Source organism: Canis lupus, chromosome 21, assembly GCF_048164855.1.
Source record: "Canis lupus baileyi chromosome 21, mCanLup2.hap1, whole genome shotgun sequence".
NCBI classification, from domain to species: domain Eukaryota; kingdom Metazoa; phylum Chordata; class Mammalia; order Carnivora; family Canidae; genus Canis; species Canis lupus.
In genome coordinates this window covers 46,379,468-46,400,526 of record NC_132858.1, presented here as the reverse complement: position 1 = coordinate 46,400,526, position 21,059 = coordinate 46,379,468, and the positions used below count along the sequence as shown (strand labels likewise).

General features: G+C 37.2%; 1 protein-coding gene across 4 annotated transcripts in view; it reads right to left on the bottom strand.

The window, feature by feature from the left end:
- The window catches only part of RALA (RAS like proto-oncogene A), a 73,176-nt gene that overhangs the window by 38,826 nt on the left and 13,291 nt on the right, over positions 1-21,059 (bottom strand). Inside the window, exon 2 of one of the 4 annotated variants that reach the window (XM_072791635.1) lies at positions 13,465-13,526. The exons of the other annotated variants lie outside the window; for them this stretch is intronic. The gene's annotated coding sequence lies outside the window, so the exon portion shown is untranslated. The remainder of the gene's footprint in view (positions 1-13,464; positions 13,527-21,059) is intronic. 4 annotated transcript variants of the gene reach the window in all.

Here is a 21,059-nt window from a genome sequence, read left to right as displayed (position 1 = left end):
CCACCAGGCTTGAGCCCGAGACAGTTTTTGTTTGTTTTATATGTACTCTACGATGATTTTATTTATTCATTTGAGACAGATTTTATTTATTCATTTGAGAGAGAGAGACAGAGAGAGCAAGAGCACGAGTGGAGGGTGGCAGAGGGGGAGGGAGAAGGAGAAAGAATCTGAAGCAGACTTTGCACTGAGCACAGAGCCCAATGTGGGGCTTGGGGCCTGACCCAACAATGGCAAGATCATAACCTGAGCCAAAATCATGAGTCAGAACCCACTGAACCACCTAGGTGCCCTGGGACCCAGACAGTTTTAAAGGTAATTTCTCTTAAACATGAAAAGATAATTCTCATGGGTAGCACAGAAAAGCTACCCAAAACACTTCATTTGGGTAATAAAAGTCAGTAGTACCAAAATAGCAATAATCATACAAAAAAAAAGGTCTCATTACAATTTCACTAATAAAGAGACATTTCATAAAACACAAATACTTGGATTTTATCTCTTAGTAAAGAAGAACACATTACAGTTAAGTATGGGTTTTTTTTTTCCCAGCTAAATGTGTTTTATCCCAGAAATATTAACAGCTTAATATTAAAAATGCCAGAATACAATAAATAAAATATGGTCACATGAATAAGCCAAATGCGAAAACCCATGTAATCAACAGAAGAGAGAAGAAGACATTAGGTAAAATTCAAAATATATTAAAATGAGAACACTAAATATGTGCACCTAAATTCAAACTGGGGGTTAGAAGCAAAGTTGTAGCATCTCATTATCATGTAAGACTCACAGGCTTCAGTATAGAGGACAATCTGATAATCAGAGAGAACATCTGGAAGGTCCAACCCCCTCAGAAAGTGAGATTTACCTAGGGACCTCATCCAATACAATATCCCCTTCAGTATACTAGCCTATTTCTTCCAATTTTACACATGATAGGGTTTAACAAGTTATTTTCATTCTTACCTCAAAGTTTCACTGTGAGATGTTAAGTCAAGTAAATAGAATGTCACTGAAAACCCACAGAAGGAAGTCTTAAAATAGTCTACTCTTCTCATCTTTCATAAAAAGAAAGAAAAATTAAGTCACTTACAAGAAATTCCGCAGAAAGTTGTGGCAGAGGTAAAACTGGAACTGACCCAGGATGGTATGAACCAGCAGAAACTATGTGTCTGTGTCAGTGTGGTTAGAGCAGACATGAAATCACTGTGTATTCACAAATGACTTTTGAAGCCAGTATTCTAATCCTCATTTTTTCACTCTATCCCAAAACCCAGGGTTCAGGTCAAGGGATGGGCTGAGCATGTTTACCAGGAACTGGTACCTACTTCTGGGCTTCCACAGCCACCAATCCATCATACTGGAGGGCTGAGTTCAACTAACCTCCTGAAGAACTGGTTTCATATGCTCTCTAGTAGTTTTGTGTTAAGCCAGGTGTTGAAAAACACGGGCAGTGACAGGTGCTGTATGAAGACAAAGAAACTTTTAATAATAAACTTTATTTTGCAACAAAGCATTCCAGTTGCCAGAAAACTGGCTACTGCTCATAAATTACCTTTATCCTTTCTGGGTTCTTGCCATCTCTTGCTGACATCAAGAATCAGTAGTGCCTTACAGAGAATCATATCTAACCAAAATTAGTGAACGTTGACTCAAAGTTTGAAAGGAAGAAAAATAAAATATTAAAACCTCTCACATGCCCTTTTTTTTAAGATTTCATACTGAAAAACAGTAAGGATGAATACATGAAGCCTGTATTTTATTCCAGTAGACTAAATTCTTAAGCCTAAATATAGTTGTTATTCTCATAAACCCAAGAAGCAGAAGCAGGAAAATTCAGTTAGTTCTGAACTCTGAATTGCTAGTCATATTTCAGTAGATGGGATGCAACTATAATGTACAAAGCCTGGGAAAAATTAAAGTATTGGAAGAAGAGCTTTGACCCTGCCACCCCAAAAAACTATATATTAACTAAAATACCAAAGCGACTGATACGAAGCCCCTTACTGTTAATATTGCCTGCCTTTTTATGTAACCACACTTATCACATTAAAAGGGAAATTAGTTTGACATGGGTTAGTTAAAATTTTCAAAGACTCCATAGTGCTCTAAGGTTAAAATCTAAGTTCTGTAATACCGTCTCCCTTTGTCATCTGCCCCTGATCATTCCTTTTTTACACTTCTCCCCTTAAACCTTATGTATCTTGACCCTCTGCATTTTTCAGTTTCTACTAGTGAAGTATGTGTGGACATTTAGGGGAGTTTGAGTTAAATGGATAACAAAGTGTGTTGTTGGTAGTTGAACAATGGTACCAAGGAAAGACAAAAGACTATAGAAACTGGCATGACATAAGGACTTAAATAAAGAAGTAGAAGGTATACCTGAAGTGAGTTTACAATGATCACATTTTCTGAATGCTATGTTGAGACCTATACACCATTTTTTAGTAAGAAGAAGAAAATGGAGGCTATAGTATGAAGAAAAAATTAAGGAATAAGAAAGAAAAATTTTAGATACAAAAGTTTATTGTGGGGGCACCTGGGTAGCTCAGTCGGTTAAGTGTTCCCTTCAGGTCAGGTCATAATCCTGGGGTCCTGGGATCGAGCCCAACACTGAGCTCTCTGCTTCTCTCTCTCGCTCCACCTATGCTAGTGCTCCCTCTCTAGCTCACACTATCTCTCAAATAAATAAAATCTTTTAAAAAAAAGTTTATAGTGTTATTCTATAAAATTTAAAAATTTTATTTGTAACAGCTTTATTGAGGTATAACATATAATAAACTGGACCTATTTAAAAATCTGACCCAAAAAAAAAAAATCTGACCCATTGTAATCTCCCCTTCTATTGCCACTTTCCTTAATACATTGAATTAGATATATTATTTTCCATATAGACTAATTAGCATTTTCTAGAGTTTCTAGAATTATGCAGTATGTATCCCTCAGGCTTTTTTCACTCCACATAGTTTTTTTTTTTTTTTCACTCCACATAGTTTTGAGATGTATCCCTGTTGTTGCCTGTATCAGCAACCCTTCTTTTCCTTCTATTAAGCCCAGGACTCCACTGTATGGATACACTACAACTAGTTTATCCATTCACCTGCTGGTGGAAAAGTGGGTTCTTCAGTTTTTGACACCTGTTGAGAAAGGTGCAAAAGGCAATGTACTAAAAGAAAGGATGGTCTTTTCAACAATGATATTGGAACCATTACGATATCCATATGTAAAAAAAAAAAAAAAAAAAAAGGTATACCCATACAAAAGTTACCTCAAATTGGACCATTCTTTTTTTTGTTTTTATTATTTTTTAAAGATTTTATTTATTTATTCATGAGAGACACAGAAAGAGAGGCAGAGACACAGGTAGAGGGAAGAGAAGCAGGCTCCCTGTAAGGAGCCCGATGCAGGACTTGATCCCAGGAATCCAGGATCAGGGCCTGGGCCAAAGGCAGACGCTCAACCGCTGAGCCACCCAGGCATCCCAAATTGGATCATTCTTAAATGTAAAGCCTAAAATGGCAAAACTTCTAGAAGAAAGCATAGAATTAGGCATGTGGCCTTGGATTACGCATGTGACCCTGGGTTAAGTAATGATTTCTTAGAATACCAAAAGCAAAATCCACAAAAGAACAAACTGATAAATTGGGCAACAAAATTAGAAACTTCCACTCTTAAAAGACAGTTAAGTAAATGATTACACCGTTATCCACTATATTCCTATGGTGTGCCTTTTATTCCTGTGATTTATTCATTCCATAATGATGACAAGTGGTAGCTACATTTGTGGTGAACAAAGCATCACACAGACTTGTTGAATCACTATGCTGTACAGCTGAAACTAATATACTGTTGTGCATCAGCTATACTCAAATTAAAAAAATTTTAAGAAGTATTTTCTGCCTTCAAAACATAAAAGACAGTTAAGAAAATAAAAGGAGGGGGGCTTGGCTGGCTGAGTTGGTAGAGCACGAGACTCTTGATCTTGGGGTCATGACTTTTTTAAGCAAGCTCCATACTCAGTGTGGAGGTTACTTTAAAAAAATGATGCAGGTGGAAGAAGAAAGTGAAAGATTCTATAGAAAGGTCCCAGTGGAGAAGCAGAGGTCAACACAAAATCTGAAATTTTCAAAATAGATACAAAACTGTCTCAGTACTGTAGACAAATAAACAAGTGCATTGCTGTGGGCGATGGTGTCGCTGGAAAGACGTATCTCCTGATAGCCTACATGGCATATTTCCATCTGAATATGTACCAACTGTTTTTGACAATTATGTAGTCATGGTTATGACTGGTGGAGAGCCACATACTCTTGGACTTTATGTTTTTCACTGTTTTCTCTGTCCTCATTCAAAATGTGAAAGAAAAGTTGAGTGCCTGAGATAATTCACCACTGTGCAAAGACTCCTGTCTTGCCTGTTGGGACCCAAACTGATCTCAGAGATGACCTCTCTACTACTGAGAAGCTTTAAGTACAAAGAGAAGCCTATCACTCCAGAGACTGCTTGAGGGCTATCAAGTATGTGGAGTGCTTTGAACTCATACAGAAAGGCCCAAAGAATGTGTTTGACCATGCAAGACTGGCTGCCCCACAGCCAGAACCAGAGGAGCTCCTGGTGTGTGCCACTATGAACTTATCTCCAGAGCCCTTGCCGCACAGCTGGTGTAACATCCTACTAAAGCCATTTTTAAATCAGACTAAAGATGAAAAATTAAAATCTGTCTTTCCAATCACAACTAATAATACCCTGAACCTTGCCACATGCACTTGTGTGAGACTAGGCCCATCGGTTTGGCCCCTTTGCCTCCAATACTAATTAATTCTGAGTAGTTCTGTATTGCCAGAAAAGTGATCAGTACTAGTTTTTGATCTGTTGTTTCCAAAAAAAAAAAAAAAAAAAAAAATTTTTTTTTTTTTGTCATTGTTTAAAAGGCAAGTCATACTTGTGATGACTGTTAACAGACTACTTTGGATTGCTGAAGCTGCTTTTTGATTCTGCTCTGGGGAATAACCAGGGATATCTTGGTGGTATTTGTTTCTCTTCCATTTTGGGGGTGTTTGGTTTTTCTTTGATCTTTAAAAAAAAAACAAAGTTATTAACCAGCGGACAGCCCTTAAGGTGTAGAAGATGACTGATTCCATTTCCTAGATCTAGTTTAGAAAACCTGTCTTCCCCACCCCACTCCTGCCCAAGTGCTCTTAGGAAGGTGTGTAGTAAACGCCTCACATATTCCTTTTTGAGAGCTGACTTTTCTGTCCACCCTTGAGTAGGCCCAGTATTTGATGAATCTCATAAAGGCAGGTGGTATCCGATCTGTCCCTCCTCTCTTCTCTGTATGTGACTGTGACTTCCAAGGAGATTTGTTCACCATTTGCTGAGTTTTCTTAAAGCTGATTTCTAACTTCTTTTACTGATAAATGAAGAAAAGTATTGCATCTTTTGAGAGGTATCAAATGGATTGAGTTCATACTTTAAACATTTTTTTTCCCTTTCAAAAAGAAAATGAGGGGTGCCTGGCTAGCTCAGGTGGTAGAGCGTGTGTCTCTTGATCTTGAGGCTGTAAGCTTGAGCCTCATTTGGGTGTAGAGATCTCTTAAAAATAATATCTAAAAAAAAATGAAAATGAAAGGATAAGCAACAGACTGGGAGAAAATGTTTAGAATTTAAAACTAAAAATATTGAAGAAAAGATAAAGGCAAATTTTGGCTCACTGGAAAGTTCTTTCTGATTACTTATTATGGTAAAAAAATGAACGAACTGTCTATAAACTCCGAAAAAAGGATTCAGAGTAGGAAAGAGGGTGGTAGAGATTCAGATAATTAAACTTAAATTGCTTCTTACTCTATAAATATACTTTTTAGTTATTTCTAAGGTGACTAATTTAATGCATATTTGATACCATATTAAATTAAGGGTGAAAAAAAGCTCCTGATCCATACAACTTGATCAAAACATTTTCAATGACAACACTTTGGCCTAACAGGGTGATGTGAAATGTGGGTAAAGAAAGCTGTTTAGGGCAGCCTGGGTGGCTCAGCGGTTTAGCGCCGCCTTCAGCCCAGGGCCTGAGCCTGGAGACCCGGGATCGAGTCATGCGTCAAGCTCCCTGCATGGAGCCTGCTTCTTTCTCCCTTTGCCTGTGTATCCGCCTCTCTCTCTCTCTCTCTCTCTCTCTCTCATGAATAAATAAATAAAATCTTAGAAAAGAAAAGAAGAAAGAAAAGAAAAGAAAAGAAAGAAAAAAAAGAAAAGAAAAGAAAGCTGTTTAAACAGAACCTCTTCTGTGAAGCATGTCAAGCATTCTGACTGCTTTCTGGGCCTGAGTGGGTAAATCCTTGCTGGTTCCAGAGCATTCTGGACAAAACCTCTATCAGTGCTTCTCACCACATTAATTACTGGGGGCTTTTAAACAGCAAAGAGCTTTTTGTTTTCAATTCTGAAATCCTAGCACCTAGCACAGTATCTAGCAAATAACTAATACATATGTACACTTTTGAAAAAGAAATTAAACTCTAGAAAATGATTGGAGAACAGGTCATCAGTATTGGTAAAATCCTGAGACATTTCCCCAACAAGAAAAGGAACTCCAGGTTAAGAACTGTTGATTGAGGGGAGGGGCAGAGAAAGGAGAGCCAGCAAAGGAGACAGACAGCCTACTCCCACATCTGATAAGATGACGTTGTATTACTTGGAATTACAATGTATTATGCATTATGGGCAAATTAAACACTGGTCTCAGAAGCTAAGTTAGTTTGTTCAAGATTAGTGTTCCAAAAAAAAAAGCCTCAGAAAAAAATGAAACGGAATAGTCAGAGATAATTCTAAGTTCAGCAGATACTTCATGCAATTTTCTTAATAAATTAATATAAACATGTCAATGTTATATAACATCTGACTACAAAGCAATTCAATCTGCTGATACTGAAGTCATTTACTAAAATCACTATAGCAAGTGGCAAATCTCTGCAAACATTTTTTTGGTGCTTACCTTACATATATAAGATTTAGGAGTTTGGGGGGCATTAGATGTACCATGCTTTTATATACAACTCAAGGTTTATGTAAGATAAGTTTATAGTTATGGTAAGATAAGTCTGTAAGGTAAGTTTATGTAGGATAAGTTTATAGTCACTGACCTATTTCTACAAACTGACAGAGGACGTGAATATCCCAGCCACTTCTGAGAACCTAATAACATCTCTGGACCCTCAACACAGAAACCTCATCATGATCCTATTTAAAAACTAATTTATATATAACAAAGTTTATACTTACAGTTTTTGCTTTTGTTGAATTTGTATGTGAATTATTAGTATGAACTGATACTTGAAAAAAAGGATATCATAATCAGGGTTGTATAAAAGAAATATTTACTGTAACATTGTTCATAATAGTAAAAAAAATGAAGAATTAAATTATGGATAGCCATAAAATGGGATTACGAAACAATCATTAAAAATGACACTGAGTACTGAAGGTCGTTGAAAAATATTCACAAAATATGTGAAAGCAGCTCACAAATAATGTGAAGTATGAAAACAGATTACGTATTAGTACAAATAGGAAAAACAGCAGATAGCAAAGTAAAATCTCAGTAGGAGTAATCTAAACAGAGGCACATGAAAAGTGTTTAATTTCCAGAGCTTTTTACTTATCTGAATTCCAGTTTTCTATCATGAATGTTTCTTCTATAACCAGAAAAGAGAAAAGCTTAGGAAAACAGAAAAAATATTTAAACCGTGTTTGTGGCTGGGCTTTAATATAATCAAACTGTCACTAATAGCTGCTGTGGGCAGTAATGAAAACACTGGTCACACCTGGCAAAGCTGGAGGCACATGACATAGTTCTCTAGACATTCAAGCTGAGTCTGTGTAGTCAGCCTCCAAGTTAGCCCCCGACCATCCCCACCTCCTGGTACTCACACCCTTTGGTCCTATCTTCCAATTAAGGTGTCAGGGTTGAGCTGTACGATCATTACAATACAGCAGAGGTGAAGGCATGTCACTTCCAGAACTATGTTAAAAGATTAAGGCTTCTGTCCTGGGCACTCTCTCTCATCTGTCTCTTGGTGGGGTGCAGTGGGGGGACCACGTTGTGAGTCCCTAGCCAGGCGTGGAAGCCTCCTGCCAGCAACCATGCGAGTGTGAGAGGAAGCCAGACCTCTAGACCTAGCCAAGTCTCAGGTGATGGCAGTTCTGGCTGACACCTTGACTGCAGCTTTGGGAGAGACTGGGTCTGAACCATACCCCTAAGCTGCTTCTGACTCCTGACCCACAGAAACTGGAAGATAATACATATTGGTTGTTTAAAGCCACTGAAATTGGGGTCATTTGTAACATAGCAGTTGCTGCCTAGATGGTTAGCTTACACCCCTGGAGACTGTGGTCCTTCTAAGAACCCACCTTAAAAAAAAGCACCTAGGCTGTAACTCATTTTGCTCTAAATGCAGAGTTCTGATTTCCTTCTCATCTGACCCAAACCAGAAAAGACATTTGAATACCTCTTACAAAATGTTCAGTTACTTAGATCTACCTTCTAATTCCCCTCTCCCACTCATATTTCATCTCTTCTTTCAGTTACCGTAAATCTAAGCAAACTCCTGCAAAGAGCCAGACGGTAAGTATCTTAGGCTTCTCTGTAGCAACTTTGCAATTCTATCACTACAGCTTGAAAGCAGCCACAGATGATATCTAAATAAACTGGCATAGCTGCATTCCAATAAAACTTTATTTCAATAACAGGCTGATTTTAGCTCCAGAGCTGTGGCTTGCCAACCTGCTATAAATGACAACTAGTAAGACCAATGCTCCAAACTAGTGCAGTAGATCCCATGCCCTTAAGCTGACTCCAGATATTGCTCCAGGAGGCCCAGAAAACCAGTATATTTGTCTGTCTCTACTGAATGTAATCACGTATTTCTTTCTTAAAAAACAAAATTAAAACAAAAAAACACAAAAAATAAACACTCTCAATCCTGATTCCATTTCTCCAACTCCCTAATTTTCCTCCACTCGCCTACTCTTACCAGGCTTTTGTTAAGATCATCAATGATCTTCATGTTGCTAAGCCTGACTGTTAATTCTCAACCTTCACTATATACTTCACTTAGCAGCAGCTGGCCCAGATGATTACTCCCTTTTTCTTAAAACACTTTGATTTCCAGGATACCATAATCACTTGTTTTTCCTTAAATTTCTATGGCTGCTCCCTTTCGATCTCCTTTGTTCAAAGTGTGGTGGATCTCATGGTTCAACTTGAACCTCTGTTTTCTGTCTCTAGTCATTCCTTCATAACCACACTCAGTATACTTCTGTATGACACCCAAATTTATTTATTTATTTTTTAATATTTATTTATTCATGAGATACACACAGTGAGAGAGGCAGAGACACAGGCAGAGGGAGAAGCAGGCTCCACGCAGGGAGCCCGATGTGAGACTCGATCCCAGGACCCCAGGATCATGTCCTGAGCTAAAGGCAGGCGCTCAACCGCTGAGCCACCCAGGCGCTCAACCGCTGTTTGAATCCCAACATTCAAATTTATAACCCCAGATTTTATCACTCCCCTGAAGCCAGACTTACATTCAGCTGCCTACTCAATATCTTCAACTGGTTGTGTTCCAAACTCCCAAATGTCCAAAACTAAACTCCTAGTATCACCTACCTCAACCTGCCTCCCTCTCTGTTCTCCCCTTATCTTAGTTAACGGCAACCCCATTCTTTGTGTTGCTCGGGCCAAAACCCTTGAGTCATTTTTGCCTCCTTTTTCACAGCCCACATCTGATCTGCTGGCAATTCTGTAAGCTCTACCCTCAAAATAGATCTACTCCTGAGAAGAATTTCCATGTTACTCTGAATAACACAGTCTTACAATGAAATGTAAGGTCCTAAGTTATCCTGCCATCCCTTCTAACTAGGAGATAAACACGTGGCTTACTCCCTCACATCACTGAGGCCTCCTCTGCATAGAATATGAGATTCATGGGGGCAGGGAATTTTTCTTTGTTTATCGTGTCACACCTCCATTATTTTATATAGTGCATAACACACAGGAGTAGATCCTTAAGTAGTATTTATTGAATGAGTGAGTTAACCGTGAAAAGAGATAAAAAAAATACTTTCTAAGTTGATGGTAAACTTACTGGTAAAACAAATTGGGTATGTTAACTTTTTTTCATTTCCTACTTTCATAGTGTTTTTTAAACATAATCAAAGTCCCTGGTAACTTACGGCACAAAAAAGACTAGAATATGAGTCTGTGGTTCTAGGTTCCGCCACACACTAGCCTCTAAAGTCTTTAGTTTTTTTCTGAAGACCATGTATACAGGGACAGATACTCTCCACACCCACAGGCATCTGACCACAGCCTCTATAAAGGTGTGTTGATAGGGAAGTGTAAGGCTGACTTCCTGGAAAAAATGTCATGCTGTAGAGGAAAAACATCAGCGCAGCTGATAAGCTGGTGACTCGAAGGTGAAACACACACTTATTTAAGGGCTTTAAATGTCCAAAGCTTTATGTTAGATACCATAGTAACAGGAAAGTAGATCTTCTTGGTTTATTTATTATTTTTAAAGATTTTATTTATTTATTTGAGAGACAGAGATAGCAGGAGTAGGGGGAGGGACAAGTAGACTCCATGCTGAGCAGGGAGCCCGACATGGGGCTTGATCCCAGGACCCTGATATCATGACCTGAGCCGAAGTTGGATGCTTAACCCACTGAGCCACCTAGGCACCTCAGGAATTTTCTTTGTTTAGATTTTTGTAACAGATCATGTAAATGAGCCCCCAAAGTTATGTAACATGTCCAAGGTCACACAGCTAATAATGGCTAAACCATTTATTCAAATACAGGTTTATGAAATTCCAAACCTACACTATTCCCAATGTATCACACACCAAAAGTTTTAATTACAGGGGCACAACATATCTGAGATAGCAACAGAAACCAATGAAATATTTTTATCAGAAAGACAACTAGCTGGACTCTACCTCTACTATATTTACAAAAATTACCTTCATAGCTAGAGTCATGGGTTGAAGGGTAGTTCTAGAATTCCCAGAATAAGCCCCATAAGGTAGAGGCTATGTAGATTTCCTATTAAAAAGAATCTGCTCATAAGCAAACAGGGACACTCAGTTATATTTCTTAATGCAAACTAATACATATTCCTACTTATATTTTTTCTACTTATTTTTAAAGGAAAGGAAGCTAAATTTTGTGGATGAATACCTGCAGTGTTCTAGTACTTTGCAGTATTTATCAAATGACCTTATAAGGCAGGGATCACATAAGTGCAAAAAACAAGACTCAAAAGACTGTGTAAGAGATTATGAATCTTTGACATTAACAAACTGAGTGGGGATGTGAACAAAGCCCATCTGTTTCCAATATGTTACTCATATTTATTTGGGTATTCACAGACAACTGAAACTCAAATGATGTTGTTTTTCCTTCTATCTGCCCCATTTCAATGAATGCCATCCTCGTTCATTCAGGCTCAAGGACTCATACCAGAAACTAGTTATTCTTGATGCCTCTCCTTAACTTTCCATGTGTAATTAACCACTCAAGCCCTACACATTCTACTTCCTCAGTATTTCAAATCCAGCTGCTTTTCTTAATCCCCCTGATCCTATTTAGGACATTATCCTATCAACCTGGGCTGTTCTAAGAGTCATATCATCCCAGTCTGGTAGCCTGACCCCTTCCAGCGCATTCTCTAGAACACTGACCTTGAGAGTAGGCTTATGTGCACCCTAGCATGCATATAAAATGAGCCACCAGAATATGGGAAAATATTAGAACTCGTATTTACATGTGTTTCTAACCTTTAAAAAATGAGGAAGAAATTAAGCTTTACTAATAGCCAACATACTGCCTGACACTGGCATCCTCACTGGGCCTCTGTCAAATGGAGAAGGTACATCTGGAGTTTGAGCAGTCGGACCTATGGGAAGAGTGAGCAACCAGAGAGGTGGAGAGCAGTGCTCTCTCATAGCTATTCACTAACTGTCAGGATATGAGGGTGTATTTTAGTTTACATGACCCAGGTAGGTAGAGACAAAAAATATTATCTTTTACCTAAAACATTTTTGCCAGATAGATAATTTAATAAAGCTTCCCGAATAGACACCATGAATTGAAAAGATTCATGCAAGCGCAGGTGAGCAACAAGACAATGGCAGAGGGTCAATTCATTTTTACTTCTAATATAAGCTCTTCATCAGTTTCATGCAAGAAAACAAGGACAGTAAATCAGATCTGAGAGTAGGCCAAATGCCAAACTGAAATCAAAGACGGAAATGGTAATATGGATTTATGTATCTAATTCTGTGTTAGGTTTATGTCTGGCTGCTAATGGCAGAAAACCCAAAATAACAGTTAAAAATAGAAATTAATTTCCATGATGATATAAGTATACAGAGATAGGCAATCCACGGCTGACAATGTGGCTCCCAAATGATTTAGCAGTCGGCATGCTTCCGTTTTTTTAGGTGGCCACTATCCCCACAGAGGATTCCTAGTCATTACAAGTAAGTTTAAGTGTGCAACCTTCTCTCTTTTTTTTTTACTTGTTAAAGATTTTATTTATTTGACAGAGAGAGAGCACGAGCAGGGGGAGCAGCAGAGGGAGAGGAAGAAGCAGGCTCCCCGCTGAGCAGGGAGCCAGATGCGAGGCTCCATCCCAGGACCCCAGGATCCAAAGGCAGAAGCTTCACTGACTGAGCCACCCAGGCACCCAAGGTGTGTAACCTTCTCAACTTTAAGAGCCCTTCCTGGAGTTTCACAAATCATTTCTGCTTGAGCTCATTGGCCAGAAATTAGTCACGTGGCCACAGTTAACTGTAAGGGAGAGTGCGATTCACAGTGTTATTCTGGGCAGTGGCATGCCCTATTAGGGTCTGAGAGGAAGGGGAATGCCGACATCAGCGGACTCTAACTCATATACAATAACCCTCACTGCTGTTCCTCACTGTTAACCCAACAGTGAGCTGTAGTATCACAATACAAAAAGGTCTGAATAATGAAACTTTTTCCAGGTAAGTATGGTGCAAACTGATGTGAGGCCAAACCTAAACTGAACAAGAGACTATTTGTACTATTGATTTATTTAGTGTGAACAGTCATACATTTTGCTGTAGAAATATTATTTGATTAATGGGTACTACACCAAATTATGAAAGTATGAAATATTTAATATATGTATAAAATTATCTTTCTTAAATTCTAAGAATTCCAAATCCTAAAACATATTCATTTTTGGATAAAAGGATTATGGAATGGTCGTATGAAACAATTAGAATTATGAAGGTATTTAAAAACTAAGTGTCTAGAACAAGAAGAAAATCTCCATGTTTTTTAGTCATCTTTACAGTAATGCAATGCTGAATCAAGACTTCATATAATTACTCTGAACTTAATGATAAAGATTCACAAGCATCCGTTAAGGCTTCTTACCTAATAGCAAAATCCACATGATATTCTACTAATACTTGTTCTTCCTGCCACAGTAAAAACATCTAAAATAACACAAATAACAAAAGGCAAAATTAAAATGCAAATACTGCTGGAAATCATATAGGTTTTAGGGTTAACATGAACAATATTCTTGGACAGGTTAGACTAAAGTGCAAAAGTTTCTAATGTGTCAGCTAAAATATTTTCTGGATTCTAGAATAACATAACACACAAGAGCTGCTTTTTATTTGCTAAAAAAGCAAGAGGTACCAGAGAAGAAACCTCTGAAATTAAATTACTTCTTTCATAAAAACAACGTGTTACATGGAAAACTATGTAAATATGTTACTGATGGAACTAGTAGGACGAATAAGAGGAGGATTCTAGGATAAGCAGACATAGGACCACATCTGAACTTTATTCTCTGCATAATTCACAGCTAGTGTGAAACAAAACTGAAACTGGAAATGCACAAAATTTTATGCCATTTATATGGTTCGTTTTATAAAAAGAAGACCCTTAAAATATAGAAGAGAAGAAGAACCATATCCCCATTTATTTTGTAATACCTACATAATCTTGATATGAAAACCTGAGAAGGAAAAGAAAGACAATTACAGGCCAATCTCTCATAAACACAGATATAAAAACATTCAAAATTATTAGCAGACCAAAACCAACGATACATCAAAAAAAAAAAAAAAAAAGTACATCATGAGCCAACTGGATTTATTTGAGGAATACAAGTGTCACATTCACAAATTGATGTGTAATTCACAAAAGGGAACAAAATCATATGATTATCTCAACAGATGCAAAAATATGTATCTGACAAAATTCAACATTCATTCATAAGAAAAGCCTTTTAGCAAACTAGAAACAGAAAGAAACCTCTTTATACTGATAAATAATATTTACAAAAACTTTACAGGTTAAATCGCAAATGTATGCCCCATAAGACGAAGGATAAGACAAGACTGCTTACTATCATCACTGCCAGTCAGTAAGGTCCTGGAAATTCTAGTCAGTGCAATAAAGCAAGAACAGAAATAAAAGGCAGAAGATTTGCTTTGTCCTAGGAAAAAGCAAAATTGAGATTATTTATAGGCAACATTCCGAAAGAATCAAATTATCAATATTAACAAGTGAACTTAGCAAAATTGCTGAAAATGTGGTCCTAACTTACAACATTATATTTCAATTACTTTAAAAAGTAATTACAAGATCAAGGACCTAAATATAAGACCTAAAACAATAAAACTCTTGGAAGAAAACAGGGCCAAAGCTTCACGATATTGAATTTGGCAATGGGTTCTTGGCTACAATGGCAAAGGCACAGGTAACAAAAGAAATAGACAAAATGGACTTCATGAAAATTAGAAGATTTTGTGCAAAAAATAAAAAATAAAATAAAATAAAATAAAATAAAATAAAATAAAATAAAATAAAATAAAATAAAATGAAAGATTTTGTGCATCAAAAGATGCTATCAACAGAGTAAAAAGGCAACCCACAAAACAGGAGCGGCTCAGTCAGTTAAGTCTCTGACTCCTGATTTCAGTTCAGGTCAGGATCTCAGGGTTGTGAGGCTAAGCCTTGCATTACGGGACATGGAGCCTGCTTAAGATTCTCTCTCTCTCTCTCTCTCTCCTTCTCCTTCTCCCTCTGCCCCTCCCCTGTTTTCTCTCTCTCTTTCAAAAGAAAGAGAGAGAGAGGGAGAGAGAGAAGAGTAAGTTGCTGATATGATGCTTTGTCTCACCTGAATAGTTCTGAGTTTATCTCCAACAAGAACAATCCCCTACAAACCATAATAGGGTCATAATAGGGTCATCACCATTGGGATATGAACATTAACACAGTCCTATCATAGAATCCTCAGACCCTATCCAAGATTCCGCACTGGCTTAGAATCATGTGTTCCATTTAGTTGTTGCATCTCTTTGCCCTCTTTCAGTTGGGAACAATTCCTCACACTTTGACTTTCATAAATTCAACAATTTTGAAGATTACTAACCAATTATTTTATAGCATGTCTCTTAATTGAGTTTTGTCTGATGATAAGATTCAGATTATGCATCTTCCATAGGAACAACATAGAAGTGATGCTGTTTCTTCTGTCCACCTTTCTTTTTATTTTTTTTTATTTTTAAATTTACTTATGATAGTCACCTTTCTTTTTAATAGACTTTATTTTCTAGGGCAGTTTTAGGTTTATGGCGAAATGCTTCTTTTTGTAAATAAAGTTTTATTGGGACTTAGCCACTCCCATCTGTTTATGTACTATGGCTGCTTTTTATTACAACAGCTGAGATGAGTGGTTTTAACAGAGACCATATGGCCTGCAAAGCCTAGAGCTGACATTTAGACCCCTTGAGAAAACCTTTACTGATTCCTACTCTACTGACGATGAAGACTTCTCATAAAGCTAAAGTAATTAAGACAACATGGTATCAGTGAACGGATACATCAGGAGTTCAGCAAGCTTTTACTGTTATGAACGTAAATGTACCCACTTTAAAAGATAATCTCACCTGACCACCAGCTTGAAAATTTCTAACCTGTTTAAAACTGTAGTTTCACTGGATTTTGAAAACATTTACACACCAAAAATACACACCAAAAAGGAAACTCATTCTGATGAGTTTCCAAGAACTGACATCAGAGAACACGGAAATCAGCAAGACAAATTTCACTAAAAATCTGTCCTTTAATTGTTAGATAAAATTAAAAACTGAGGACTATCATTAAGCCGATACAATCAACATCATTCTCCTAATTTTGATCTACATCTTAAAGAGGCATCTATCTCAAATGGGACATGCATGAAAACAAACATAAAACAGACTGCACCTAAAACCAAGCCTTTGAATCACCATTTCACAAAGTGTTGATTTTCACTAGAATGAAGATAATATAAGCAGAGACTTTTTTTTTTTTTTTTTTTTTGGGTATATATTATGGTCTACTGTGTCCCTCGGCACCTAAATAATACTTGTTTTTTTACTTATCTTTTTCCACCTTTATTGAGGTAAAATTTCTATTTGGAGAAACAGTATGCAACATGATGATATAATATACTATTTATTTATTCTATGAATGAACCAAGACTTGTAAAGTTTTAATAAAGCACATTTGACCACAGTGCTTTCACTAAGCAATGTTTTAGTATCACCGAAAAAATTTTATACTATTAAAATTTTTTCATTTTTTTAATTTTTAAATTTAAAATAGCTTATATAACCTCCCATTACTTTCTATTTTAAGATTTATAATGTATATTGTATAACCACACAGCAGTATATGTGTGTGATTTAAAAATAAATATACACATGGGAGTTTCTAGAATTCTATAGAGATGGAGTATATGATCAAAAGGAGGTAACTCCTCTGTAGCAGAGGTAGCCAGAACTTAACTAGTTAATGACCAGGAAAGAACAAATCTGAGAGTATATCTTTGGAAACTTATAGTGAAACTTAGAAATAATTTTATGTCTGTTCTAACTTTTGATATGGGCTTTTGTTCTTAAAATTTCTTTTTTAAGTAATTCATCTGTATTGTATTTTAAAATCTTCTCAGTCTGATACATATTGAAAATTTTAAAAATAGTTCTTCACCAAAGATAATTTCAGAAGCACTGGTATAGAGAATGATCAAAACACAAACCTGATCATAATGCTCCTAAATTTATTTGCTGGCTCCCCAGGGGCCTGAGATGAAGGGCCTTGTGATCTGTCTGCAACCGTTCCGTTTCCCCAGGGCCTTTTCACATGCTCCTCCTTAGCCCTCAGGAATACGCCACATTCTCTCAAAATCCATGGCATGGATCTGATTCCCTGGTCCTGAATCCCCAATGGCCAATTCAACCCAATCCTGATTTCTTTTACCAAATTCCTATTCATCCTCCTGGTGGTCACTTCAGAAAACCCCTTGTTCCTAAGCCTAGGTTGAGTGCCTGTCCTTTTATGCGTCCAGCACAGTACCTGCATACAACAGGTGCTTCTTCAACAAGTACTTTATTAAATGAAACCTACGCTCATGTCACCACACCATACGGTCTCTCCTCAAATCTTCTATACTTCTCTTCAAAACATTTCATTCTACGGACAATAAATGGATGTCTACCAGCTTCAAATGTTAAAGAATAAACAAATTATAATTTTCTAAAGGGAAAAAAACCCTCAACTACTATCAATCTTCCCTTTCTTCTTTCATTTATGAAACATTATTGCCAACCTGTCCAAGTTTTGGAATGAAGAAGACACATATTACTAACCACTTTTATCTCAAAATTACTTTCATATGATTGCCTTAATAGGAAATGCTTCCTGGGGCACCTGGGTGCCTCAATCAATTAAATGTGTGACTCTTGAGTTCAGCTCAGGTCAGGATCTCAGGATCGTGAGATCCAGCCCCATGGAGGGCTCTGCTCTGGGCCCCAAGTGTGCTTAAGATTCTCTCCCCACCATCCCTGGGTGGCGCAGCGGTTTGGCGCCTGCCTTTGGCCCAGGGCGTGATCCTGGAGACCCGGGATCGAATCCCACGTCGGGCTCCCGGTGCATGGAGCCTGCTTCTCCCTCTGCCTGTGTCTCTGCCTCTCTCTCTCTCTCTGTGACTATCATAAATAAATAAAAATTAAAAAAAAAAAAAAAAAGATTCTCTCCCCACCTCCTCCACCCTCCCCCACTCTCATAAGCTCTCTCTCACAGAAAAAGGGAATGCTTCCTTCTAAACCCTCCTGCCCCACCTTCCACATTGTGACACAGACCTAAAACAGGTTTATTGACTAATCTAGCAAAAATAAACTACAAAAAGGAAATCTGCTGCTGTTTATCCTTGGCCCAAACTTTCACTTTACGTGAAAATATTTTATACTGACAGTAAGCCAAAAAAATGAGTCCTGAGTTCTGAATCCAAATGATGTTACAATTACAGTCTCAGTACTTAAAAAAAAAAAAAATTTATTTATTTATTTGACAGAGAGAGCATGAGCTGGGGGGAGGAGCAGAGGGGGAAGGAGAAGCCGGCTCCCCACTGAACAGAGAGCCCAAAGCAGGACTGGATCCCAGGACCCTGGGATCGTGACCTGAGCTGAAGGCAGACACTCAAGCGACTGAGACACCCAGGTGCCCCACAGTCTCAGTACAAGATGCCAAAGAGCACATCACACTTTTAGGAAAGTTACTGAAAAGTCTGGATGTATCATACTTCTTAATCTATCAACATAAAGAAATAGCACAAAGTAATTTATAAACAGAGGTTGGTTTCCCCACATTTTTCACGCATCTGTCACGTAATGAAATACATTCTATACTGCATGACAAACTGTTCTTAATATGAAGTTACTAAAATTTCACTGAAAGCAGAGATAAGTTTATGATTTTATACTTCTCAAAGGTAGCAATGTTCTGATAAGATTGCTAGGTTTTAACCAACCAAAAGCCAAAAATCCCACAATATTTTGGCACTATACATTTTAATCTTTCTTTGAAGAATAAATTGTCAATATGTGCATCAAAGATTTAAAGATGTAGTAAAATTAGAGATAGTTGAAACTTATAAGAATAAAGGGCAGCTGACTACTTACATCAAAACAGCAACCAAAACAGCTGGGGTTTGGAAGAAAAGGAGAAGGAGGATAAAACCTAAAGTATTTTTGGAGTAATACAACATTATACTCTTATTTCCTAATCCAAAAGAATGCAACTCTTAACTAGGTAATTTTAAAAGTACTCACATACATTTTTATATGAAAATTTGAACTGTTTTTGCTTAGTCTAACAAGCAGGGGAAGTGGACCAGAATGTGCTAACCCACAAAAGGAAGACAAATTGTAATGAACCGTAACACATCCAAGATGGAAGAACCTTGCTTATTCAGCTAAAGTTATAGGAAATGACAAATTCTAACTGTACAGATTACCTCTTGCAATCAATCATCAACAGATGAACAGCTACTATTTACTGAGTGCCTTATTTTACTAAATGCTTAACATAAACACATTAAGAAAATAATCAAGAAAAATAAAAAATAAAAAAATAAAAAAATAAAAAAAAAGAAAATAATCAAGAGACTTTAGTAAAGGGGATAATGGATGAGAAACAAGCAATTTAGCCATCAGAAGTAGTATCCAGGTAGGATAGTATTTTAATTTTTAAAGTGTATTCAATAAAGATTTTGAATTCAGAATTGTATGTCTTACAAATTCTTCAACTTAACTGAACAGTTTTTTTTTTTTTAAATTCCTTGATAACCTAGAATCATAACTAGCAACTATTCTCCTGCCCTTAGGAGCTATTATGAATTGCCCTGGAATGCGGAACTCTGAATTCTCATATGGTCATGTTATTAAGTCTTTCTGCCTCTTGCCTTCCTTTCACAGTTGTCCCTCACTGATCACTACTGCCTGCGGTGCTTGCCTTCAGCAGCATCCCTTCACTCCTACAAATTGTTTGGACGCAAACTACCAGGCTTATTGTAATTAGATATAAAGTAAGAGTTCTGAAAGATGGCCTAATTATTCTCCTGAACATCAGATGTTAACAGCCTTTAGTGCCAGGACCTCACATTTCTACTTTGGATGTTCAAAGCTATGCTGTTTTTTCTATTTCTTTATTTTTAAGCTTTACTTCCTGATTCTTACTGCCTTTAAGTTTCCTCATCTACCTCATCTAAGTGAATCTGGATAATTACATGGAAATAATAAATCTGAAATTGCTTAGGGTCAGGGCCTGGCCACAGAAGGAATCTACAGATTCTAGTTTCATCCTTCCTCTTTCGATGTATTTCAGATTTTAAGTTGTAAAATTTGACCTCAAAATAAGTGTCTGTTACTGTCTTATTTTTGGAAGCCTGTGATCAAGATAGTCAGGAACTAACTAAAGAAATGAGGGATGTTTGGCCTGAGCAGGCAGGCGATGGGGAAGCTGGCAAAGGAGTTGTATCACTGCCATCTTCAATTACTTGAAGAAAGGTATCTGTAAAATGACTGTTCTCGATTCTGTCAACAGATGTACTGTTTAACAAGGGCTCAAAATAGGTTTGTGTAATAAGTTCTTCTTCAGAGAACAAACCAGGCACAAAGAGAAGTCACAGGATAATACACTTCAGTACAAAACAGGAATGAATCTTTAAATGAAAACATCCAAAAATGACCCAGATTTCCACAAGATCACTGCAAGTGTTTAAGCAATGGCAAGTGGTTGGGTAGTTTTGAGGAGATTTTTGCAAACAATGGAAGAATACATTAGAAAATCTTTCAAGGCCCATTCTTCTCACTGTATTTATAGATGATACATTTTATACAGACAGCCCCCAAACCATAAGTTCTTATTTCTGCATTCAACTTTCATACTGAAAACAAATCTTAAAGAGTACTGGAAAAGTATGGAAGCAACACAAGAGCCAAATAGTATCCAGAGTTATTTGTTTAATTTCATGACAGTATTTATATAGCAGTTATATCTATCAAAGACTTTAGATAAGAAACATTTTAAGTGATAAAAATTATTTCCTTTTTAGAGCAGGAAAATCATAACTACATCAACAGCATCGTCACCCTCCCCATACACATCATACACCCAATGTCATGAAAAGG